At 41.2% G+C, this 27,062-nt stretch overlaps 1 protein-coding gene across 17 annotated transcripts in view; it reads right to left on the reverse strand.

Annotated features, from left to right (window-relative positions):
- The window catches only part of HTR2C (5-hydroxytryptamine receptor 2C), a 140,111-nt gene that overhangs the window by 73,464 nt on the left and 39,585 nt on the right, over nt 1–27,062 (reverse strand). For 14 of the 17 annotated variants that reach the window (XR_004497235.1, XR_004497228.1, XR_004497229.1 and 11 more), the window contains exons 1-2: nt 16,058–16,350; nt 8,368–8,785 (exon numbers count right to left, since the gene is read on the reverse strand). The gene's annotated coding sequence lies outside the window, so the exon portion shown is untranslated. Of the gene's footprint in view, nt 1–7,355; nt 7,761–8,367; nt 8,786–16,057; nt 16,351–27,062 lie in introns of those variants that run through there. The other 3 variants (XM_033514024.1, XM_015626444.2, XM_015626446.3) reach the window with 3 other exon arrangements.

The following is a 27,062-nucleotide window of genomic DNA, read 5'->3' on the forward strand; positions in this document are numbered from 1 at the left end:
AGCTAAGTAATGAGTTGAAATAGTCACTAATGGATTCAGTGAAGGCAAAAACTAATGCAAGAGAAGTGCTGGTAGCATAGAGCCATGAGTGAAGGCATAGTGGGAAACCTGAACAGGATCCTTCCTTTTAAGAGCAGCTAAATGCTCAGCAGTTAAATGAGCAGAGGAGCACAACCCATCTTACTCAACTACAATGTAACTTGGATATTACTGCTGTCCTGTGCAATACTCTGCAGCTGCCTGGCATAGTCTAAGCTAGATGTCTGAATTTCAGCATTCAGTGTGAATGTCTGAAAACAGTCTGATTGCTCATGGACCATTTCTGTTGTGAATTTAAAGCAATTGTAATGTCTGAGACAGTTTCTTCAATGTCCATAACTGAATTCAAATTAAAAGCAACAACCAAGAGACATGAGCCGAAGTATCTCTGCCTGAGGCAGAAGAATTGATATATTAACTGAAGGATAAGATGGAACACATTGTACCTCAGGAAATGCATTTGCTCCAAAACACATTAAGACTGTCAACAATTTGGCTTGGATGTTCACAGCATGGTACACCAAAAAAAAAAAAAAAAAATCATTACTGTGCCATAGTATGCAATAAAACCAGGCTTCAACACAGACAGTAATGCTCTAGAGAGAAAAAGTACGTGACCAGCAAATCAAAGAAAAAGGTTCCCAGGTTGGAATCATAAGGGATTAAATTTTGTAGTTTATTTGATGTGAAATGTTCTAATTATATCCCAAGAATTCTTCTGGCATGTGAAAGCATTGTTTAATCCTGTTGGCTATAATCTATTATCACTGCTCTTAATTTCTGCATCTCCTCTGCACACACACAACATGTGTGGATCAGTGCTGGCCTCCTGCACACCCTGTCCATGGCAGGGAGTCCTCCCCAGCAAAGGCAGAACTGCCTGCAGAGCTCTACTGGAACTGGACAAGGAACAGAACTTGGGTGTGGAAAAGAGTTCTGCTCCAAAGGCAGTCCTGTGCTTTGGCAATCAAAGTAAATCTTATACTACAAACTGGGACTTGACTACGTCTTTTCATTAACCGAAACATCTACAGTAAATAATTATTTAGTGTTTCAGGTTTGCTTCTTCTACTTAAACCACCACCAAAGAAAGAAAAAATCAAGGCCTAGACAAAAATGCAATGAGTTTTCTATGCAGGATAATAAAATTTGTTGCTTGGCCACAAAATGACAGGCTGACTGGTGTTGGAAGAGACCTCTGGAGATCATCAGGTCCAGCCCCTCTGCTCAGGCTGGCTCACACAGAGCAGGGTGCACATCCAGGCAGGTTTGAATCTCTCAGGAGATTCCACCATCTCTTGGGCAGCCTGCTCCAGTGCTCTGTCACACTCAGTACAGAACTTTTCCCTTCTATTCTGATGGATCTTCCTCTGTTTCAGTTCGTGCCCATTGCCCTTGTCCTGCCTCTGGGCTCCACTGAAAGGAGCCTGATTTGGTTTTTGTATATAGAGCCTGATGAACTCAAGGGAAAATGGATGGCTGCTACTGAGGGGTAGAGCTCACCATAGATGAGAACAAAAACAACTTTGGATATTTAAATGACACTGTTTTGCTACTGTATCTAACCTATTATGTTTTAAAAAATCACCAAGAGTGGTTGATAGGTTTTCTTTTTACATGCAGCAGATAAAGGGTAAGATAAAGGCTTTTTGTAGAGGTTTTAAAGAAACTAAAAAAACTCACTGAAGCCAAACCAAATCAGAGCCTTCAACTTCCTTAGCTCTCAAAACTATCTTAAAGGTAAAGTCACCCCATGACAAACTATAAAAATTATTTCCTCTCCTCCTTCAAGCCTTCAAATTATTTGTTAAGAAGAAAAAGTCCATATTCTCAGTCTAAAAGTATCAAATAGTGCTTGGGACCATGAGCTGAAGTTCATGCTGCACTGGAAATTTGCTGTGACCTGTGCCCTGTGAAACCAGTGAGTCTGTTCCCTCCATGGTTTGACTCCCTCACTGTGAGCTGGAAGCAGAACAATCTGGTGGATGTGATGTTTTTCACTTCTCTACAGTTCCACTCCTTGAAAGCTTATCTTCCCTTATCTTCCCTTCTACTTACTCCTTTAGTGACCTTGGAAATTAGAGATAGAGATCACATAAGCAGAATCCTGAAAGGATTATTGCTTTTATTATCTTACTATTGGGAAGCTGATTAAAAGCACATATCCTTTCAGACACTACCCTGTCCATTAGCACTTTCAGCTCTCTTAAAAAGGTCACTGGGCAGGATATTAAACACAGCCTTAAGTACTGAGAACTCTTCTTGCAGTACAGGTGGTGTCATGACAAATGTTGTCGGAAGTTGTCTGTCCCTAACCCAGGAGTCCTATCTTAATTCCTACTACAACAATGGCAACAAGGATTTTGATAAGAAAACCTTGCTGGCCTGATAGTGAGACAAAGAATTGTGGTGGGTGAGGGATAGTTACATAAGTACTGCTATTTTATCTGCACAATTTCAGCCAAATCTCTGGTCTGTGATGGTCTCTGAGCCACTGACCAGGCTCAGTGACAATATGCTTGACCTGGTTTGGGGCCAGCAGCACTTCTCTGCTGAGTGGCAATACAAAGCCAAAATCACAGTGTGAAAAATCACTGTGAATTTCACCTCATATTTTCACAGCGCCAACCCAAGGACATTTTTCAAGGTCTGAAGATAGGGCCTTTACTACTTTCCCATTATAACAGCAAGCTGCTTTCTCTTGAAGCTATCAGCTGTTTCAGCATCAAGTAGGATCTCCTAATGTCTCCTCCTACCACGTAGAGTGGCAAGGCATGAACTCTGAAGACTGTCAGAGTCTCTTAAACCCAGGAAGAGGTTAGACAGGGAGAATATGTTCCCAGCCTCTCCAGGCTGTTCAAAGTACCAGTTGTAAAACCAGTGTATTTAAGAATAGATTGCAGCAGTCATCTCCATAAGCACCTAAGTCCTTTTGTGTGTCACACATCTTCTTTAATACAGTAGTTTTCATTCCATACTTGGCTTGAGCAGCAACGAATCTGCTGCAACACCAGGGCACTGTGGTGTTTAATTGAGGAAGAGAGCAGATTGCCAAATGGACAGAAATAACTCACAGGAGCAGAAGCTTTTTCTTTTTTGGATGACATTAATACATTGCTGCTTTTACGGAAGAATCCCCCACAAGTTTACAGAGCACTGTGAGTCAGCCTCATCCCTCAGAATAAATGCGGGCGAGGGTCGGCTGTTCTGCTGCTGGGATCGGCCCAAGGAAGGGAAGGAGTCCTGCTTGCTGACAGCTGTTATGCAATGCAGAGAGCCCATCTTCCTGCAGTCATTTGTGGGTGTCAGGAGAAGCTAAGAATAAACCAGGAAAAGCCTCTGGAAAGGTCTGCTGAGCAGTGAGCTGAAAGAAACATCTCTCAAGGTACAGCGAGCATACTCTGGCTTCAGCTTAAAAAACAGCCCTAGGTGACCTCTACTGCATGATCACAGGTGATACTCACACACTGCACTTAAAGTTACTGATTTACCGGCCCATGAAGTGTTAAAACCAGCACAGAAAAGCAGACATTAAAAAAAATACTTACATCCCTGTCCATATGGGATACATTAGAGGTGCTAAGCTTAAGAAAAGAGGTAGGTGCCCCCTCCTGCTCACTAAAGAGAGTTGTGAAGCTAATTGCAGCATTTAAGTTCCTGCTTACCCACAAGCCAGATAAATTAGAATTTCTTTATTTATTTTTTTTAACAGCTTGTCTCAAACAAGCTACAATAATATGCATCTCCAGCAGAGAAAGCAGGTCAGCACTGACTGCCATTCAGAAGGAGAGATGGTCAATTAAAAGAAAGAAGCCAATTAAGAGCCAATTGGGCACTCCTAGTCAGGAAGATACTAGGGAGAAAAGAAAGGAGTAAGGAATGACTGTCTGAGAACATCTAGTCTCCCCAGCAGAGGCTGGGGCAAATGGTGTGGATGAAATACATTTCAAGTCCTTGCCTGCAAACTGATTAAGCATGCTATGATCAGACCCTAGAAATCAAAATTAAAATCAAAATCCAAACAACAACAGTGTTTATATCAGCTTTTAGCTTCTTGTTTTCCTTGTTAACAAGACCAAGAAATTTCTTTGCCAGAGAAAGCTCTATAATTCTGTAAACTTAGAAAAGGTTGTGAAAGACAAGATTACTGATTAACTCCTGATTAATGCTGAAGCTTTAATCTAGGAGCTTTAGTCTAGCAGCTAAATTAATACTTAAACTGTACATGCAGGATTCAAAACCAACTGGAATCTCTCTTGAGACATACAAAGCAAGCTTGGGGTCTTCAGAATAAGCATAGTAGTCCTGGATTTGCTCCCATGTGCTCTAAGCACAATGAAATTGCAGCCATATAAAACCACAGAGAACAAGGTTAGAAGGAAACCCAAATAATAAAAGGTCATGTCACATGAAAAGATGACCTTCACTTTGTTGCCAATGAATTTTTGCAAAACGAAAAAATTGCAATCCCTTTCAAAAGAAAATGTAAGATGTAACCTAACCCACATCCACCTCCAAATCAAAGGTCCAAAATGTTAAAGTACCTTTTTATATTGCCCAAAAAACCCGAATATACTGGATCTATTGAAATGTCTAATACCAGTTAGAATCAAGAACAGAAGATAAATTTGGATGAAAAGTCTTTTTTGGAATGTACCAGACAACACTTCTTGCAATATCATAAAAATATACAGGGAAGAAACTTTTAATTTAATCAGCATTAAAGAGCTTCAATTAATTCCAGAGGGGAAACAAAAAAACAAGCACATCCCTGCTGAGCATAAAAAGCAACCATCTTTGTAATGGAGCAGAAGGACTCACACTTTTCTCTCTTTTTCAGAAATAAAGCTCTGTAAACCCTGGACATTCAATCTGAACCTTCCTGATGCTCTGAATGACTTGGTCAAACAACAGCAAAGTCACTGCCCAGCATTGCTCAGACAAGGCACACAACCTGCTTAGACTTGGCTTCAGAGCAAACCAGGAACGGGACATGGGGCTGTTTGGAATTTGAGGAAATTACCTTTTTATTTTAAATGACAAAAATTATCATCCTACATCTGTATTCGAATCCACAAATGGTTCCTAATAGAATAACATCTTGATTAAGTCATCAAACAAAACACTCTGGCGCTGGTAGCAGCAAGGCACCAGCTGTTTCTGAGAGCAACTGTGCGTCAAGCGCAAAAGCTGACAAGTTTTGAGTTAACATCCAGCTACCTGACCAGTTGTCCTTTTCAGCAGCAAGAGGACAGGGGCACAGCTCACTTGGTCAGAGCGTGGTGCTAATAACACCACGGTCAGGGTTTGATCCCTGTATGGCTGTTCACTGAAGGGCTGGACTCAATGATCCTTGAGGGTCCCTTCCAGCTTGTTACATTCTGTGATTCAAATGTGCAGTCAGCAGGAATGTTCCCACCCAAAGTGCACAGAAGGAAAGGAACCTCTGCCTTCCAATTAATTATTTAAATTACTTGATGCAACCCTTATGTTCACAATCTGCAGCTACACTGAGAAACATAAGCAATCCAAAACCTCCAAGGACCTTAATCATTACAGAATATGCAGGGGGAACTTGTTGACAACCGCAGCAGTAATTTAAATCTGCTGGCACTTTTGGAAACAGATAGCTCTGTATAAAATCCAGCTGGAGCTGGCTTCCCCTCCTCTTGGTCTCTGAACACTGACAGCAGGACATCCCCACCTCCACCCACCAGGTGATCAGCAGGGCAGGCAGTGAATCCTGTAGATGATCATGTGGAGCACACGGGTGTTTTCTCTCCTGAGAAAAGCACAAAGCAATTCTTCTGCAGCTGTCACTGAGAAGTGCTTCCCCCAGAAACAGCTTGTATGGTTCTTCACAGTGTTTTTACTGCTGGACAGCAACCATGGATTTTTTTGTGGAAATAGTTACCCTCTCCAAAAGTACAATGCTTCACTGTTAAAATCCATAAGCAGTAATGGGTTGGTGATGTTAAAGCTTTTCTGTCTCCCCACCAGAAAGTTATTTTATCATTAATTTATGGTCAAATCACAAAAAATCATTCCCACCCATCAGAGGAGGATGTGCTGCAGCAGTATGAGCATTCACAAGTCTCCAATCACCAGAGAGACATCCCTGGAGTCCTGACCTTGTGTGCAGATCTTGTCCTTCTGCTGAAGTGCTGCTCAAAACATGCTTCAAGATCCATAACTACTGACTTTATAGCATGTAAACTTCAAAACGCTTTTCTGAATTTCAAGGGACAAGGATTGTACAACAATCAAGACAATGAAACACAAGACCATACGAAGGAAATAAAACATTTTGCTATATTTTTTTAGTTTAAGTGTACAGAGCTTTTATGAAGCTAGTGAAAATCTTTGATATGAGCCTTTAGGGCACATCAATTTAGAATTATTTTCTTTCTGCTCCCTCCTCACTAACATTGCTCAAAAACAATGGTGAAAATAGTTGCCAGCAATGTAATTGAGCCTGTGAAAGGCACCAAAAAGGCTTCTGTGCCTCAAGGCACATCACTTCTGCTCCTCATTTTATTTTTCCATGTATTTAATTGAACTCGGCAGTAACCTTTACCACATGAAACCAAGATGGCAAAACAGCAGATTTGATCTGTGTGCTGAGTCTGGACTGCCTTGCTGTGAACTGCTGGAGGAAGTGGTGCCTGGAGATTCCCTGGGTTTGAAATGGAAGAGCCCATGTTACCTGTCCTTCTGCTCCCACTTGGTGGGAAATTTTGCCCCTCATCTTTTCCATGTATCAGCCCACAGCAAAAAAATCAGGACAGAAAACCCCTGCAGAAATTTTCCCTAAATGACATGTAACTGTTGATAGGGAGCAGAGAGTTTCTCACTAGCACAGGTATAGGAACCTGATCTTTTACCCTAATCCTTATGCTTTCAAAATATTATAAAATTAAAAATTATAAAATTAAAAAATATTATGGGCAATCAAAACAAAAGCAAAACTAAAAACCATACAGCCAAAACCTTTCATTAATATTACATCTACAGACCCATCTCCACTTTATTTTATGCTGTATTTCACCCCAAACTTTGTTTGCCAGAAAGATTTTCCAAAATGGAAAGCAATATCTTTTTGTTTGGCTGATCCCAGCACTGCAGGACATCCTTCCTGGTTGAAAGGTGCAGAAACAACACTACTAAATGTGTTCAGGACCACGAGTATCTTCTCATTTGCAAAGAGAATAAGGAAAAATTCTAAGGTAATGGCCTGAAGTCTGAGATAGAAGTTCTAAGACTTACCACACGTGTCTAATTAGCAGAACATAGTATACAAGAGAGTGATAACATACTGTGTTTGGGTGAGAATGCCCCGAATTGGCACACCTGGAGGGCAGGGTAGGAGACCAGCACCATCCCACTGGCACTGGTGAGCTCCCAGAGACACCTGAAGCCTGGGGTGTGCTGTAGATGGGCAGGCAGGGGGTGCAGGCAAACACATCCTTAACTGGCCCCTTCTTCCCCTCTGCACAGGAGAGCAGAGACCAGGGTCCTTCCCTGCTCCTGAGGGAGGATGGACAGAGCTGGGAAGGCAGCACTGTCTTCCGTACTTCCCAATGGTTTCACCTGTATTGCTCAGCAGCTCAATGTCCAGCTCTGCATCATCAGTCTCAAATTATAGAGCATTTCTGATGCACAGGATCATTGAAGTTAGTACAAAACAAACTCAGTCCTGAAGATGCAGACAAGAAGAAATTCTGGCAATAATGGAAGGACATAATCAGTATTATTGTCATAAAATGTCTGTAGTTACTACACTGGCAATTTTTCCATATGGGTTGGCTTAGAGGCTGTGCTCTTGCACTGATTACTAAATTATTTTCTTTACAAAGGTCTAAGTGGCTCTGTTTTCCAGATGGATAGCCTGAAGCCACTTGGTTCAGAGCTTTATCTTGGACAGTAAAGAAATGAGACAGATGAACACTAAAGTATTCTGTACAAACCAGCAGTGGCTTGGCTGATGAGAACACTTTGTGTAAAATAACACTAAATTTAAAATAAAGACAGAGGTGAATTGAGGCTAGTTAAAAGTTAGAAGAAGTCAGAAGCAGATTTTGATAAAACATTTTAAACCAAATAAAGCTTCCTGAAGAGAATTTTGGCTTCACCACATCTCACTTCATCTGGGAGAGCTGCCTTGCCAGGCAAATTAAGAGCAGTGTGCTGGAACTGGCCCTTTCCCAACCCAGCCACTGCCAGAGCTCTGGAGTGCCCTGTCCCCCTTGCCTGCCCCCAAGGAGCAGCAGCTTCTTTATTTGAGCATGCAGTTATCCATTTACCCAGCACTTGTTGAGCAACACTCACTTTTTTCTTGACAGAGAGCACCTGTGCTCAGGGAGGGGAGCTCTTTGCAGCCACTTGCACATCTGGTGGGTGGTGATGCAGCGCTGCAGGCAGGGGCTGGCGCAGGGAGAGGCCGTGGACGAGCGGGGCGAGGATCTCACGCAGAACCACAGAGATGTGGGTTTCCACCAGCCTCTGCCGTCATGGAGCAGGACCTGGGCAGCAGAGCAGGAAACAGGGAAGTTCAGCCCCTCTGGCAGCTGCTCCAGGGAGATGTGAGGCGTGTGTGCAGTGATGAGCTGGGCAGGTTTGCTGTGGCTGCGGCTCAGGCCCCCCTAGCAGGAATTCAGTGGGCTCCTCTCAAAGCACCCCAAACCTGTGGATGGCACTGGGCTGAACTGCTCGCTGGGGAGGAGACTCAAACGTGCCAGGGAGACCTCTGGGGAAGAGAGATGGAGAGAGAGGTGAATGAAAAACAATGTTTATCCTTGAAATGTAAATGTCTGTGGCTTTTCTAGAGTATGTTTCAAACGACCCAATTAAATTAGTCCATTAGACAAAATCCTATTAATTGGACAGCTTGGTCAGCTGTGGCTTACTCAGAATTTGTTCTGGTTTTAGTATTTTATCATTAAACATAGTTCAGAGTAATTCAAACCTCACAACACCAAGGAAAAATTGTCCATAATTAGCATCTTCAAGTGCAAGCAGCTTTCATCACGTGAACACAAGCAGGAGAGCTCATATCACTCCACTCCACTTATTTAGTCTGATTTATCACCAGATTTCCTCTCTAGCTTCCACTGATGCAAACTTGCACTGCTTTGAATGGTTCCTCAGCAAACACAACAAACCAGCTCCATATAGGAAGGTTTAATCTGTCACCAGAGCTTTTCAGCAATCAGATCCCTAAGCATTAGCTTTGTTAATTAAAGTAGCACATCTGAAAAATTAGCAGAAGGGAATACATTGGCATATTTCTGTGCAACAGCAAGAATTTATACCTTCAGCAGTCACCAGTAGACTGAAAAAAGCCAGTATAGCATAACACATGATGTTGCAACACCCCTGGGCTAAAAAGGCAAGTAATATGAGTCATTTAAAAATGAGAAGCATTCTAAAGGTCATTAAAAAAGCTACTAAACCTCATAAAATCAAATAAATACATTAATCAATTCAAACCTCTATGAAACATTCTAATTGAATTTTGCTGTAGTAGTGTCACATGGCTGTGGAAACTGCCCTTCAATAATCCAGCCAAAAATTGACATGTTCCCATCCCCACTTATTCTCCCTGATTAGTGAAATATCAGAAGGAGATAAAAAACAAGGTGGAGGGATTCAGGAAAAATAAATACTGGTATTTAAATTGCATCATGTTCTTCTCATTCATGAGTCTCAAACTCATTTATCCAAGACAGTGGATGGCATCCTTCTGCATGAGTAAATTGTGGCCATGAACCACTATTTACATCATGGAACATCACAGGCAAGGGGAGTCATCCAGCATGGGAGCCCAGGACAGGGAAAAGCCTGACACTCTGAGGAGCTCTGAACAGCTCTTGCTCCAAAACATCTCTACTGCAAGAAAACAAAATGGCAAAAGTCCCCAGTGCACCCTCCACCCTCACACAGACCCCAGAGCCCGGAGCAGCACCAGGGAAGCCTCCATACAGAGGCTGTGCAGGAATCCAAGAAAGTCAAAATCTCTTCCCAGGAGTGTCCTGTGATGTATAGCACAGCACAGAAGTGCTAAATGAGAGGGGGAAGGAGCAGGAAAAGCAGCAGCAGAACAAGGAAGGCCATGAGCAGATGTGTGTTGGCTGCAGCACGGTGTCTGCCCCACCAAACCTGCCCCAAAGCAGGGCCAGCAGAGGAACAAGAACTCAGGGGAGGCACTGACATCTGTAGGCATGGAAAATGGGAAAATTACTGTTGTAACCTATCTCAGCTCACCCACAGACCTACTGCCATATCAATATACCAAATATCAGCCTGTCAGTGCTCTTCAAAGGGAGAGGAAGGCAAGCAGGAGGCACAGAAGATTTGCACAATGTGTTCCTTTCTAAGGGGATCCTGTGATGGGCCATCCAATGCAGGTTTGTGGCTCTGCATCACTGTCTGTTTTCAAGTACCACAAAATTTCTGTCTTTAGAAAGTCCCTTTTACAACAGAAGTGACTCTGAACTGGTAACTCCTTTACCAGGCCACCCAGTGTGATGTAATTTATACTGCATACAGAGGACAAACCCCAGTGAAGGCTTTGCCATGCTGCAGTCTGAGGCCCAAGGCACTCATCTGGGTGACCCTCCCAGCATGTGACAGCTGCTGAGATGAGCCTATGAGCAGAGGACAGACTGCAGCAGCTGCTCTGAGGCTTGAAGGAGTGAGAAACCCCCAGCCTTATGCACTGCACAATGCCTCCTCCTTTATCTTTTGTAAAATGACCTCTCAGGAAAGCAATTTCCAAAGTGACTAGTGTTGCTGGTGACACAGCTAGGGGAAAGAGAGAATTTACAGTGATTAGAATAGATCAGATTTATGGACTAACAGGACAGGCGATGCGTGAAGCAGGGAATGAAATGTAATGAGGCCAAGAAAATATTAAACACATGCTCTATTCCAACCTAAACAGCAGTGTACAATTAGACAGGAAACACAAACTAAAACAATTCACATAATGTTTCATAGCAGTATAAAGAGAAAGCAGAAAAGCTCTTGCAGCTCTTACAGGCTTGACAATACAGAGAACAAACCAGGGGAAGTAAGGCTAGCTGAAACATCCGTATGAAATGCACAAAGAGCCTGTCAATCTCAGGAGCATTTTTTGCCACACTGAAAAATGTGAGACACTACCAAACAGACTTCCAGAAGGTACAAACTCAGTCCTGAAAGATTTAGTAGTAGATACCATGTTATTTAGGCCACAGGAGCATATTTGCAAAATTAAACCTACAAGTTATATTAAGTCATCCTAAAGCTTGCAGGATTTGACGGCCTTTAGGCACGTGACAGATAAATGCAATGGAGATTTCTCATTTCATTTTCTCAAAATGAAAGGGTATAGCAGGGAATAAAACTGGCCTAGAGGAGAACAAGAGTGAGAAGCCAAGAGTTTGAATTGTTCCTTGAAAAAGCCTTGGTGGTTTGGTAGTGGGGCTGAGCCATACTGGAGAAAATGCTGGGCCAAAGGATGTTCTGGGTCACCAAATACTGCTGGAGGGAACATTTTAATGCAAATAACTTATTTAAAGCCAGGGATACCCTTAAAACTGTGAAAATTTTCTTTGTGCAAGGTTTATATTTCTGCTCTGAAAACATTTACATACATGCTTAACTTTATATGTGTTGACTAGTTAAATCAACTGGGATAATTATGGGCTTCAATTTAATATGTCTAGCATTATAAAAAACAAGGGGATTAGCAGGTTGGTATGTCTTTATCTGGTATTTTTCATATGGTATTTTTTTATGGTATATTGGTATTTTTATATGTCATATCTTTAGTTCTCTGTATATTTTTTGCAGTTGTACTTGGGGCAACAGGAAGAACTGCAACTCTCAGAAATCTAAGAGAAAATGCAACATTTTAAAATACTACCAGATGCAACTAAATTTTTCTTTCCTGGAGATCACTGATTTCTAAAGACCCTCTGTACAGACTTTATTAAAGTATTTCCTCAATCATAGCAACTTCTTAGCTGTATTCCTGAGTAGCTTCTTGATTGGGCTCAGAAGTAAAATTATCATTCAGATATTAGCAGTTTTGCTGTTCAAAGTCTAATCTATTTTGAAAGCTTAAACAAAGTCAATAAATATTTAAATTAAATATAATCTGCACTTGCTTGTTGATTTTAATTAAGAATTAAGTTGCTGTTCCCTTGAAAAGTGTAAGTGTTTAAAGCCAGTGCAATAGGAGAATAATGTTAGGACATTTAAGACTGTACCATTATCAATATATTTTTCAGTATATTGCAGGCTGAGTTTAGCACACTAGTCGATGCTGCTACACAACTTCTCAGAATTATCTTTCAAAACAAATACAAAAAATTTTAAAGCTTAACTCAATTTTGAACTGCTGTGACTGAGGCACAGAAAAGTGTTTTACTCAATTTTTTCCCCCCATTTTTATTTCTATTTTGAGTTCAGTTCCTTCATTATTCCCTCCCTGAGCCCACTGGGTGTGACAAAGGAGTCTCATTGAGATTTATATGGCTTTAGGAAGAAAAGTCACCTGTGCTGGCTTCACACAATTCTTTTCAAACAAGAGTGCTACAATCCTACTTAAGACAAAGGTTTATTCCTTGGATGAGGGTCACAAAATCTGAATCCCATCCATGGGCTCCTCTCAACTAAATAAATCCAAGAGCAAAGGGTGTCCCAGAGCACGTCCCCAGCACAGGGAACCGGCACGAGTCACAAATCTCACAGTCAGCTGCTAGTTTTTTCTCTTGTAGTCTACAAACAAGTAAAAATATTTCTTCTATTTGTTCCAATCTCTGAAAGTATGCCTGCATAGACTATTGTTGCATTTTTACCACAACAGAGACACTGTATTGGACAAATTTTTCTTTGGTTTAAGGGACAGAGTCAGAGCTGGGAGGACAGGCTGTGTCTGCCCCTTATCCCAGAACTGGGAAGCAACAAATAGAACTCAAAAAAAGCAAAAATAAACAAAAAAACAAAAAATAAACACAAAAAAAAATTTTAAAAAATTTTTAAAAAACCAGAAGAAAATAAATATATAAACCCAGTTTCAGTAATTCTGAATGTTACTAACTAAAGCAAAAGAAAATTGGTATTTTGCAGAGAACTTTCAGTTTTCCTTTGAACAGCTTTGTGGCATGTAAAAAGACAACAAGAAGATAGCTCTTTATCTCTGGAAGCCTGATTTAAAAAATCTCTAATTCAGAACCACCAGCCACTTTCTGATCTAGAAATAAACAGCCCCCCACAAAACCCCAACTCAGCACCCCACAGAAGAGCAATACCAACAGACACAAGACAGCAGAAGATTTTGATCTCATTTTGATCTCTTGATAAGAAAGAGCAGAGTTTTGATACAAAAATGTGTTTTCTCCAGTGGACACCAAACAACTCAGAGTACCACAGACCAAGAGAGGATTTTCAAAACTGCCCTCCAACTTTAAAGTTCCACCAATTCAGCTGGTGACATCCAAAGCCCCAAGGCATGGGCCCATTGCTCCTTCCCTGCTAAAGAGTCAGCATAGACAATATAGGAAATTTAAGTATTTTAGAACAGTCTTAGGAAAGAAAATTAAAGACAGCAAAGCACAGCCAGAAAAAGCCAGCAGTAATATTTTCCACCATAGCAGAATTTTCATTTCATGGAAGTTTGGCACTGGGTGCACAGAAGTAGGGTCTCTGCCAGCCAGGTAGGGTACAGCAAACACATTAAACCCACAGCAATTCATGGCTTCAGATTTGCCCTTTGTCATTCTCTTTTTTCCTGTAGTCCTTTGCACAGAGAATGAGATATATGTCAGCATCACCTTTCGTTTGTCCCTCAGACACCTCTTTTCTGGCTTAATTTCCAATTAGCATTCCTGTTTTATATCCAGTATATCACTCATAATAATTTTAGTGCAGTCAAACAGTTCCTTCCCAAATGAGAGGAAGGTTAATGACACCTCCTGTTATTGTCACTATATGCTTTGCATAAGATAGGGAGGGGATTTTAAATAACATGAGAATACCTCTCCTGTAATGCCTCAGAGCAGAAGATATCTCTTCATCACTGACCTTCAGCTGGACTGCCCATGTGTTTCAAAGCCAGGAGGAGCTTTCTGCCCTGACACTTTTGTACCCTGAGGCCAACAGAGAAGGGACCCAAGAATCCTAAGCCTAGATCCTTGTCTGTAACAGAGCAAAAACTGTGCCTTGAAAATGGAGCCAAATGCACCAGTAACAAAGGTGTTTGCCTTGCTGCACTGCTGGGAGTGTCCTCTCCCTTCCAGAGCAGACACTCAGCTCATGAGCCACACACCAGCCCAGCCCTGGCACTGGGGTGGGCACAGGGACGGGGTCCTGCTGCTCTGCAGTCAGGAAGGGTGACAGCAGCCCCTGCTTCACCTCCAAAACAATGTATGTGGAACCCAAATTATGTATTCAAAGAGCAGAAAACATTAGAGAGAACACAATGCAAACAGGGATGATCTAAATAGGAACTTCACCTAGGAGCCACTAACTGCAGCCAAAATATTTCCATTTAATTTGTTAATCCTATTGTATAATTCCTGTTACCTGTTAATCTTTCCCCCAAGAAAAAAAAAACAACTAATTCTGATTGCCTGGTAACAATTACTGTTGGTTGTGGCATTACAGTAACTTCAAATATTTTTATGCTAATAACATACCATGTTAGCAAATACACTTTTTCCTATGTTTTTATATTCCTTGTTGTTTAGATAATTAATTTTACCTCCAACTTATGTCAGACTGCTTTTGAATCAAAGTTGGAATTCAATTCACAATGCAGAAAAGAAGTATTTTAATGGATGCAGTGGCTACAAAAGAAACCATTGAGTTTGCATTTAAAAAAGAGTCAGCACATGAAAAAAATTATCTATATAATTAGTGACTTGAGGCAATTGTGCCTAATCATATTATGATCAAAAGATCAGAAAAGACCTCACCTCATCCTTACCTAAGAAAAGATTGATGATAGCTGCTGTTTTTATGAACTACAGTGGTTTGCAATTAAACATAATTCATGTGTTTAGGCAGAGAATTCCCTGGGTTGCAGCTTTCTTTACATGTTAATAGGAAACGTTTTAGGTTTAAATATTTGGTTTATGTGAACTTAAGATATTATGATGGGTTTAAATCTTAATATAGAAATTATGCAATCTCTTTTTAGTTCTGAAGGGGTATATTTCAAACATTTCTATTTCAAATAGACAAACAAGGTTTAAGTTAAAAAGACAAAACCAACCCAAACAAAACCACCAAGAAGTCTCCTCTCCTCCCCCAGGACTTCACATTCCCTGGAGATGGAACTGATTTGAAGGATGTCATCAACAAGAAAGGGCAGCTTCAAAACTTAATTCTCATCAGAAGCAAAGCAGATGGGACAGGAAGTGTAGTCCAGCACCCCCACGTAATCAGTTCACAGGAGCAAAAGGGTCTCATCCAAAATAGGAGAGTGCCTGGGCTGAGCAGAATGTCAGGTACATCATCTCAGCTCATCACAAGGCTCCAACACCCACTCCTTCAGTCTCTGTTTTTCACTGGACCCCACTGACCCCCTTGCCAAAGTGGGAAAATTCTCTGCGTGCTGTTTGTGATGGTGACTTTGTCACGTCAGTTTTACTCAGCATCACAAACAGAAGCCATGCTGGTCCCAAGAGGGTCCAGATGCTCACCAAGATCCATCCCCACACCAGGCTGTCTTTCCACCCAGGAAAGTGCAGCCCCTGCTCAGGGCTGAGCTGGCCAAACACCCCACACAGCCTCTGCCAGCTCCCCCTGTGCCAGCTCAGCCCAGACCCTGTGAGAAATCTGCTCTGAGGCCCCAGTTCCTCAGTGCCCATGGGGCACGCAGCTGCCGTTCTGCAAAGTCTGGCTTAAGCTCTGGCTTTAGTTCAAAGAGGAATCAATTCAGGGAAGCCCTCAAAGCTCCCTTTTGCCTTTAGGAACACTTACAGCACAAATCGCTGCGTTTTGTCTTGGCGCCAGGCTTTGTACTTACTTTGTGTTATCATGAACGGCTGCCAAAAGGGAAGGGAGAGGAACTGGGGTCCATTAGCCAGCCTTTAGTTTTTCATGATCTTCCCAGAAGTCGCTGCCCATGCTGTTCTGATGCATCTGTGCAGTTCTCATCCAAGTCACTGAAAGCCCACGCTGCAGCCCTGGGGTATCTACAGCTTTTCATCCTGGGTGACAGCACCACAGGCAGCAAAAAGAGAGCTGATCCTCCAGAAAGTATCACTGGGAAGAATGAATTCTGTGTCAGCTCGCTGTCTCCACAGAATGACATGAACTGGCCAAGCTGAAGACATCATGTAAGGTACTAATTCTGGACATATGCAAAAGGAAGGAAGTGGCATTTCTATCAGCAGGAAACATTTGGGTTGAAGTTGGGACAAGTGTTTAGGAATGACAGGGTGCTTACCCAAGAGGTCACAGCGAGTTCATTTTGTCACCTAAAATTTAATAAGGTGTTCCTACCAAAAGAGGTGTGCTTTTTTCTCTCCTTTCAGGAGGGTCTCACCAAAATAATCTGCTTAGTGCTCACAAGGAGGTGAAGAAACACACACCAGGGCCTCTGTTACAGCCACTGCCTTCACAAAATGCCCATTTAATGTTTAATGGCTGTGAGGTTACACTTTGCACTGTCAGCTTTAAGACCTAGCCTACCTAGGATGGGAAAAATGCAGCTTATTTATATTAGTTATTTGTCTTTCAAAAAAGACTCATGGAATGTTCTTTAAGAACACTGAGCAATAATAATAATAATATCTGAGTCACTGGGCTGGCTTAGTTTTAGACATCAAGGGGTTCTCCATGGATTTTCCCATTTATTAGTATTTTAAATTTTTTTAGATTAGAACATTATTTTTATAACTGCAGTTGGGAAATAAATATCTTAAGAGGGCTTTTTCCCTTTTAATGCAGGGTTACAAAGTGATTTACAGTGAAAATTATGAAGATTTAGTATTTGACTTTCCTCTGGAACATACTGTTTCTGCAAGGTCAGTACCATTGAACAGTATTTAAAACTCATGGAAATACATGTCTTGTGGAGCAGCCAAAATGCTGCAGTCCCTAATGACCTGTGCCACAGGACTAAGAACCAAATACTGCAACTGCCAGCAAAGTTTTGATCACCAATTTGGGAATTAAAAACCCTCCTAAACTGACTACAGCCAAGATTTGCAGGGGCAGCACAAAGGGCACCTCTTTCCCTGACATGAGTCATTGCTTTCTATATCATTTGCTTTCTATGTTTTAAGACTCCCCAAACAGTTTTGCATTAATTGCATTAATGAAAGTAAGTGATAAATGCAAATTAAAAAAAAAAATATAAAATCACAGGACTCATTTACTTTTCCCAATCACTTTCTAATGAATAATTTGACATGCAGACTGGGTCCACTCTGCAGAACGGGCCCTTCAAAGGCAGGCTTTGAACAGCCACAACCCAGCACTTTTGAAAGTGATCACACCCGTCCCCATGTCTACATTCAGCCAAAAATACCACATTTATTTAAAGGTTTGCACCATTTCAGAAGGCTGCACAATGTCTCACAGATAAGCAGTACTGCAGAGGAAACAAAGGCAGGGAAAGGGCAGGCACAGGGGACAAGGACTGACTCCACAAGACATCCATCATGGCATAACAAGCACTGAATTCTTGGCAGGTTTATCACTGCAAAAAAGGAATTAAGAGCAGCCTGAAGAGCCACAGCACATGGGAGCTGCCTAATGCTTGAATTTCACATCTGGATTTACTGATGTTGTAAATGTCCACGTCACGAGTCTCACAAAACTCATATCCTGTAGTCAAACAGCCAAATGAAAATTTAAATTTTTGTAATATTGTGGGCAGGAGGAGGGGATTATTCCCCATGGCTGAGAATCAATAACTGAAAATATTGTAATGCTAAATGAATAAAATTTACAGAAGTAGTTAAAAGAATCATGAAATCCCTCAATGTAAAGGTGCTGAGTCAAGTTTTTTTGAGTGTGTGCCAAGACTGCACTGCTCAGTAAACAGATGAACTCTTTCGAAAAGATCTATCATAACTCTTCTGAAAATAATTTTTATTTCAATTCGCTTGACAAACTTCCCAGTAGGGACAGTTGGGAATCACATATCCAATGCCACACTGAGGAGCTGTATACCTAATGCCTGATCCAAATCCCTAATGGACATCAATTATTATATAAGATGAATTAAATATGAAGATTATTTATTTCCATAGCACATTTTAAGTATGTGCTTGGATGTGATGAAAATTTTATTGTTTGTACTTGGGAAATAAAAGGGGCAGGATGCCTAGTGTTAAAATGAATTTTCTAATCGAACTTAAATGAGCCTTGTCAAACCTCTTGATGCAGCTTTCTCACTTCTAAAGATCACTTGTTCCTTATCTAAAGAATGAGCCTGCATTAGCATTTAAAGACAGCAGGGCTGTGCATGTTGAGCCTTAGCTTTAACCTGAGGCAAAATATTTTTCTCTTAAAAACTAGCCAAATGGAATTAGGTAATGGAATTATTTTACATTATTTTAGATAATGTATGTAATTTATTTACATGGTTTCATTTATGAGGGAAAGCACTAAGGAAAAAGAAGAAATAAAAAAACCCCAACCAGCCCAAACTCTGCTAGTTGTTGGCAGATTAAAAGCAACAGCAAATTCCACATTTCAGGAGTAAGTTTTCCCTATAGTTTCCCCTGGAAAACAAGAAAATTGTTTTGTCTTTTCAAAAAGAGATCACATTTTGACCACTTGGCTGTGACCAAGGTCACAGCAAATGCCTTAGAACCAACAGTACATTTATGCTGTTCACACTGCTGGGAAAATGTTACCCAGTTTTGTAAATTTTATTTAAATGCAAACTACTATAGCAAAGAAATATTTGGTGTGATTCAAGTAGAAAACAGTTCCAGAGAAAGTGAAGCCACAGAGGGCAGTGTGGCTGCGCTCCTCTGGATCTCTCTGGGCTGATCCCTGAACACCACAGAGGGGCTCCCAAAATAGACCTAATTTTTAACCATAAAACACACATTAACTTCCTAGTTTCACAGACCTCTTGGAAACATTTTCTTTCTGTTCATGTCAACATTTTCCTCTTATACACAGCTCTTCCTCAAGGAGGCTTTTATAGCCACTGTGTCTGGTATTGGAGATCTGAAATGCCAGACCAGCTACAAAGGACAATGAATTATTCCTGTCAGTCCATATTCCAGACTCAGGAACTCAGATTGCTGCCACTGTCAGTAGTGCTAAAATTCATTAATATAGTTTATGAGTAACCCTTGGTTCAATTTAATTACCTTACACCAAACGAACTAGCAGAAACCATGGCTTCAGTCCAGAAAACAGAGTATTATCCATCAAAGCATAAGAGCACTCCTAATCTGAGGTTGGGCAGCCACTTACTCTCGTGCCTTTGTGGTATCAAAGGCTTCTGTCATTGAAAAGACATTTTCAATTATGATGTATTCCTATTCTTTTACAGAAAGGCACCCCAAAGAAATAAAAAATCCTCATTTAATTACATCCCTACCCTTACAAGCCCATTGCTGCTTTGTAAGACTAAAAATTTTCTAGATGTTAAATAGGAATACCATTCCAAAGGAAAAATAATGTCAAGGATAAAACTTTGTTCCTGAAGAAAACTAGAACTTCACTTAGTATTTTAAAGACTTCATTAACAAAACCCTCTGTGGGTATCTACAAATGTTAAATTAAGATCAAGACCTTAAACAGTTTGTCAAACAGATGAGCACATCAAAGCATTTCAAAAAGGAAGAACCTGAGACTTGAAAAGCTGTCAAGAGAGCAGAAGTGAGAAGAAATAAAGGCTAATGAAGTAACTGCAATGCCTGAAGAAATGTCTGGAATAGGTTTTTCCTCTACATTATCATTTTAGAGCACTAAAAATGAGGCTGAATTCATTTTATGAGGCTGAATTCACTTCATCACATTCAATATTTTATTACATAGAGATGCCTATTTCTGTAAAGACCCATTCCCCCCTTTCTTAATCTCTTTATAACTGAAAGATCACTTTGCTGTTATTTTGAAGTAATTGATCACATTGGGAAATAGAGGAGCAAATATTGCATCCATTCCTGTACAGCTGCTGGAAGGTGCCATAGTCCTGGTGCAATCCCTGGGCCAGAGATAAGGGAGAAATAGTCCATTTACTGTGGGTATTTCAATGTAATTTATATAGAAAAAACTCCTCAGAGATCCAGAACAGAAAAATCAAATGTTTCCTCCTCTATGACCTAAGGCACAAGGAAACCCACAACAGCCTCATGGAGCAACATCTTCAGGCTTGAGGCTTTAACTTGGGAGAAAAAGCACCTGCTATGGACCTCAGCATGATACAACTCTGTATGTGCACCTCGCATCCCCAGAAAAGGTTGGTGTATGAAAAAGTCCATTTATTGTCTATCTGCTGTTGATAGTAAAGAATTTTTTGTTAGAAGGAAACCAAGTTAACAACCGAACCAACTCTAAAACTGTTGAGCTGTGCAGTCATCTTTGTATTGCCTCTATGAGCTCACAAACAAATGGGTATAAGATGTTAAACTACTTCTTTTAAGTTTTCAAAATAATATTTTTTTTGTACACGTCATGATTTTTAAAGAAAGTCCATTTTTATCTTGTGTAACACACACTTAGTCTGCAGTCTGCATGCTAATTATTTCAGAGGCACAAGGCTTACATCCCACATGGAAAGAGCTAAATCGTCTGTGAGAGTTGGGATTAATCTTTCTGACTTGGAAAAGATCTATTTTCAATCCTGTATCCTTGTATTCATTGCTGTGTTGTCCCCCAACACAACCTGAATTTTAAGTGTACTTGCTGTGAGACTACTGGAAGATGATGTTTCAGTTGCCTATTTTATTTAGTGTAACGCTTCCCAAAATACGATGCCTTTTGATGGATGATTATTTGAAAACCCTACTTGTAAGATAAAAGCGAAGTCAACAAAACAATGCATTTCATTTGGCACATACCATTTGGGAACTGGAGATGCCTCTGAAAGTGCTCGTTTGTAGAGAGACGTGTTGATAACTGCAGCAGGGGAATGGCCATGGTCACAGCGTGGGCTCCTTTCAGCACAGGGGCTGCAAACCCCCAGGGCCAGCCAAGAAACCTCCTGCAGCTCAGGGACCCTTGGCCCCATTTCCTGCTGTGCAGGCTCAGGGTCATCAGCACAATTTCCTTGCTGGATTTACCAGCCTGTGGCCCCAGGAAGGAAAGTCCCTGGACCCCAGAAAACAAACTTTCATAGCCCAAATCCAGTTCTTCATGTAAGTCTTACCCTCATGAGGATCAGAGTATGTGGTGCTCACTTTTTCAGCTCATTTGATATGGGAAAAGAAATACTGTGCAGGATGAAGACGATTCCTTCACCTGAATTTCTGAATTCACCAAAGGGAATTCATCCATGGAGTCATGCACAGCAGCTGCACAGTCCCTTCCCCATTGCCATCTCCCACCACATAGTTTTCACAGACACCCACACCAGTTCTCAGGGGCATAGTGATAGATGAGATACCCCTGACATCATCTTCCCTCCAGAGGAGCACGGGCAAGGCTCACAATTACCATAAAATGTATTTTTTATCTTAATGCTTAGCAAAGCATAAAGCAAATACACACTATCAGAAGCAAAAATACAGCCACAGAGCAGTGTTGATGCCTCTTGGAAATTATGTGATAAGCTGCCTGCAAGCTCATTATAACCCAGCTTCCAAAATAAATTAGAAATTTTCAAAGGCAGAAAAGATGAATAATCAAGGAAATTTTAAAATGTCATTTACTGAGGAAATAGCATTATAAAACAATCTTTGCTGCGAACTGACTTTAGACACAGAATTTATTAACCACTGATAAATGTCAATCATGATTTCCCTCCCCAAACAAAGAAAATACCTTTGTGTTCACCCCATGCCCCTTAGCTGGCTCACTAATGCTCTGCTTGATGCTAGGGATAAAAAGAATAATGGGATTCAAAATACAGTATTGTTTCTAAACCTTAATAAAAGGAAAGTCACTGAGTGCAAACCCGAGTAATTACTTGTACTTGGAAGAAAATTACTCAGGCAGTTCCTCAGTTTAAAGCACTTGGAGAAAAAAAGTTAGGCTAGGACTTGTTTTTTATAATTGAGCTGTTTTTGAGTGCATGACTAAATAAATAACTTATTCAAACAAGAAAACAGGATCCATGCTGTATGCATGCAGCTACCAAATCATTGCTTTCAACTGTATTTTACTGTATTTTTGTGAATATTTCAATTTTTATTTTAAGATTATATCTTTCACTAGATGTACCAGGAAGCTTTTCAGTTACTAGTTTGCAGAGGTTCATTGAGGTTAATGATATCAAAAAAATCTCTCTCTCAGTACCCTGAGGAAAAAAAACTTCTTAGTAAGAAGCCCCAGACTGCAGTAAGTAAATTATTTGTTTAAAATTACACAATATTGCATTGGTGAGAAATAGTAGGTGAGTAAAACTTCTTGAGAAAAGACACAGGAATGTCACCTTGTCTTTTCATTGAAGTTGGAACTCTATCAATACACATACTGAATATTGCCTTTGGGGCCAAGTCTCCATGACTGAGTAATAGCTGTGATCACTTCCCACAGGAGTAAAGTGTGTTCTTGGTCTGATTATCCCCACCTCAGGAAAGGACAATGCCAACATAGCACAGATTTGAGCTGGACCGAGGTTTCCTGGCTGCAGGTCACAGTGTCTGTGACATTTAACTGGTTTCCAGGTATTTCTCCATGACTGACTTACCTAGAGGATCAGCAGGTTTATTTGCAAAAAATACCAGCTGCACATGGGGGCATTCTGGAGCCAGCACCATCTGGAGGGGCTCAGCATTTCTTTACACACAACTTCTGATAATGACATGTCTCCCTTGCTGCCAGGCACTGCCAGAGCCACAGCTGGGAGGTGTTTGGTGTTACTTCACAAGCAAAGGCCATCTCCAGCTGGTACCTGGTCTCATAGGAGAAAATTCTCTCATTTTTCCCTTTCAGCCTTTCTGCTTTACTCCATTGGTCATTTTTCTCTTTTCCCAGCCTCACCCAGCAGGATGAATAAGACACCCTACTGGATGCATCTTACAATGCCACAAAGGCACCCCAAAATCTTTGAGCTCACTGTTTGCCTGTGCCAGAAAAAAGCTATCCCAGAGCCGCTAAAACACCTCTGACCCTAAAAACCTCTTGGATGCCACTGCAGGGCTCATGCTTGATGCCCTCTGGCTCCTGAGGGAATCCCATCTGACCTCTTTAGCTTGAGGGTGGGTTCAAACTGCAGACATGTAAGAATTGCCAACCAGTTTGGGATCAAAGAGCCCCAAAAACTGTTCACAGCATAAACAGCCACTGCAGAGAGGCTGAGTGATAGCACCCACATATTTATAGTTTAAGGAAGAAATAGATCTTCCCTGCAAAGCAGAGCCAGGAGGAATTCTGCAGAACATGTCAAGCTCCACTGATGGAGATGGGTCAGGCACAGATGAAGTAACTGATAAAGCAAATAGCTGCAAAATGGATGTGAGGGTCCCATACACCCACATATGAAACATCACCCTGCAAATGAAGCAGTTTATTATCTCCCAGAATGCTCAAGGAAGTCAAAATGCATGCAAATGTGATTTATTTTAAACCACAACAACCAAAGGAGCTCTCACAGAAGGGAAAATATTCATAGTTTTAAGCAAATCTACTCCTTTATTTGTGCTATTTTCAGGACCTCATGTGTGCACGGTGAAAAATTAAATAATTTCCAAAGTCATTATGCATGGCATTATATGTAAACCAGGGCAGTTCAGACTCCTTAACAAAATCTGCTCTTTAGTGCTCTGCACTACTTTTTGTCTCTGCTATGAATTTGACAGGCTGGCACATGAATGTCCCTCTTAATCTCAGATTTTGTTGTATTTCTACCTACTTATTGCTATTTGTCCTACTACTACAACAGTTTCTCTCACCAGCACGCTGCCAACTACACACCTACACTCAGCAGCTCCCAAAACAAAGGACTTCTGAGTTACAGGTGAGGAGGGAAAATGTCTTTTTGAAATTAGAGTCTCTTTCTGAAGTCTCTGCAAGTTATTCTGTTGATTTCTATGGAAGCAAAGCAAACATCAGAACCTGAGCTCTTACTGTTCTTGGAGAGATAACAGTGGTCTATTTCTGTTATCTATTTATTCATACTCTTCAAAATTAAGGGCTTTGCTTTAACACAGGTACGTTGCCATTAGGAAGCCTGTGTTATGAATGGCTTCATATTTACATTTTCTCAGGCCTGGTACGTAGAAATCACTCATTAACTATTCCTCCTCAGTCCATTTATTATATTCTGAATCCACACTGAACTTCTACATAAACAGGCAGTTTTTAAATTTCTACTGGCATAACATAAGGCATGCCAAAATTTTTGTAATGCCTACCTCAGGGCCGGGTTCCAGTGCACCAGTGTGGTGAGACCAAGAGCACTGCATGTGAACAGTGCTCCCAGAGCATCCTGCTGGCACTTCTGCACTGCCCTGGAGAGCACAGACCCCTCACAGCTGCATGCACTGAAGTCTGAAGCTGTTTTCAACAGTCAATACGGCTCTATTATAGAGCATAAAACAAATACATAATAGCAAATCCTAGACACAAACCCAATGATTTTTCAGCTGACCACCCATACTATCAAAATTGATTTTCAATGCATCTGGGGCTCAGGAAGGAGTGCATCAGCTGTGGATTTACATGAGAAAAGGGCAAGAGTCTTTCATCCACTGCCCAGGAAGAAGATCAGCTTCCATTTCCTTCTGTTCAGGCCCTTGCTCCTCATTCAGATCATGGTCTGTGCCAAAAGACCTTTTGAACACAATACAGAGTCCTACAAGCTTCAGTCTTCTAAAACTTCTGTATAATTCTTCCCTGGGTTCTCCTGCAAAGGGATCTGAACCAGCCAACATTAACAGATCTGCATTCTCAAAATCCTCTGCAAGCAATGGAAATTTACTTCAGAGTCACAGGGGAGGAAACAACAGCCCAGAAAAAAAATTAAATATCCAGCTCAGTACTGCACTATGCCAACCTCAGCGACAGGGACACAATCCAGACCACGGGGACAAACTGCAAAGGAGATGCAGCTTCAGCTAAACCAAGGTGCCACACAACATTACACAGACAGGGTCTGTAGATAATGAAATTACCACAGTGATCCACTGTGGAAAGTCCTGCATGAGTCCAACTGTTAGAGATTCACCAACCCCCATTCACCAACCCATGTGGCTGGGTGCCACATTATCAGGTGACTTTTGATTATCAGGTCTACAAGAACTTATGTTGTAGGGTATTACAAGAAAGATTATCAGATCTGCAATGCTTCCATTAAGCAAAAAGCTCACAGAAATGTTCTTTAATAACAGTTGCTGGAACGCAGAGCTCCAGAAAGTTACAACTCTTTGGACAAAATGCAGTGCAAGTTACAAAGGGAAATTCTCCAAGTCCTTCAAAACAAATGTAATGATGCACCCTTATGAGGGTAATGGTAAAGATGCTTTTCTGTTAGGAGAATGTCCCAAACTCTTATTTAAAAATGTATGTTTATAAAAATACATGTCTACTCTAAAGAAAATATTAAAAATAAATTTTGTTTTGATGATTAGAAAAAGAGGACAAAAGAAGCCCCAGGTTTCCCTCTTACTTGTGCTTGTGAATGGCCTTTTTGGTGTCCAAGTGTGTCATCTAAAACCTGTTATTCTTCTTCACATCTACCCAATCTTTGAGAGCCTGCTTCACTCTTCAGGGGAAAAATCTTGATTAAAGAATTATCTTCTACCCAGAAGGAAAATGAAAAAGGCCAGTGCCAGGACTAGAAAGGGGGAAACAGAAGTCCTTATCTCTAGGCTATAACCTTACTAGTCTTGGCTCTGTTCCCATGGCAGTGGGAGCCCTCAGTATATCCTCTTCCAGCCATGCAATTCAGTGAACCCTTTGTGCCCTACACAGGCTTTCACTCAGGTGCACAACCCTGAGGCAGTAAAATGACTCCTAATTAGGCAGCTTCCCATATTAATATGCTACTTAATAATCAAATCCCACCCATGTTATTTTGATGTTTGTGTAAAATCACATTCTGTGACTTCCACAATTAGGGATGGGAAGGTTCTTTAATTAGACAATGTAAAAATGAAAACATGAAGGATGAGATCCTCTAGCCTGGCCATAATCTAAAATTCAAATGATTAGGCCTTGAGAGAGTTCAGCTAGTCATGCCTTGCTTGTAGCAGGGGGCTGTACCAGGTATCTCCAGAGATCCTGTCTGGTGTGAGCTTCTTCATGAGTGTTTATGGCTCCAAGAGCTTGGACTTTATTGATCCTGGGTTTAAATCCAAGTATGCTCTAAACTTGCTTGGGATAGAGTTTCCCACTCCAGGCAGCAAAGCAGAGCTTTCCTACCTCTAATCCATGCAGAGAGCCTTCATCTCCTCACTGCAAAGCCAGCTCCAGTGCCAGTCCAGCCAGTCTGACTGCACTACCTGCTTCCCACCCTACAGCTCAGAAGCTGGAGAGTCAAGGTGACCACCTATCCCAAGTTTATGAATCATCAGAGTCTTGAGTGAGAAGTGTCTGGCAGCTGCCATTTCCCACCAACTCCATCACCAGATCAAAAAAAAAGAAAAAAAATTACATCACTTCAAATGGGGTATTTTTCCCAAAATTGTAAAGAGAGTAAATGACAAAATATTATCGACACAGAATAACAACAAAAAAATTCCTTCTCCAGTGCTAAAGCAACTAGCTCATGGCCCTCTTTCTCTGTGGGTAAGTGAAAACTGCAGCTACTGAGGTAGAACAGGATTTCTTTGTGAAGGTGCCAATGCTCTCAGCTCAGGTGTGGAACAGGCTGGCTTAGCAGGGCTCCCTCCTCCCCCGTGGCTGGCACTGCAGTACATGCCCTGGTCCAGCACACAGCAAGCCTGCTTGCA

Source organism: Parus major, chromosome 4A (genome assembly GCF_001522545.3).
Source record: "Parus major isolate Abel chromosome 4A, Parus_major1.1, whole genome shotgun sequence".
In the NCBI taxonomy this organism is placed as follows: Eukaryota; Metazoa; Chordata; class Aves; order Passeriformes; family Paridae; genus Parus; species Parus major.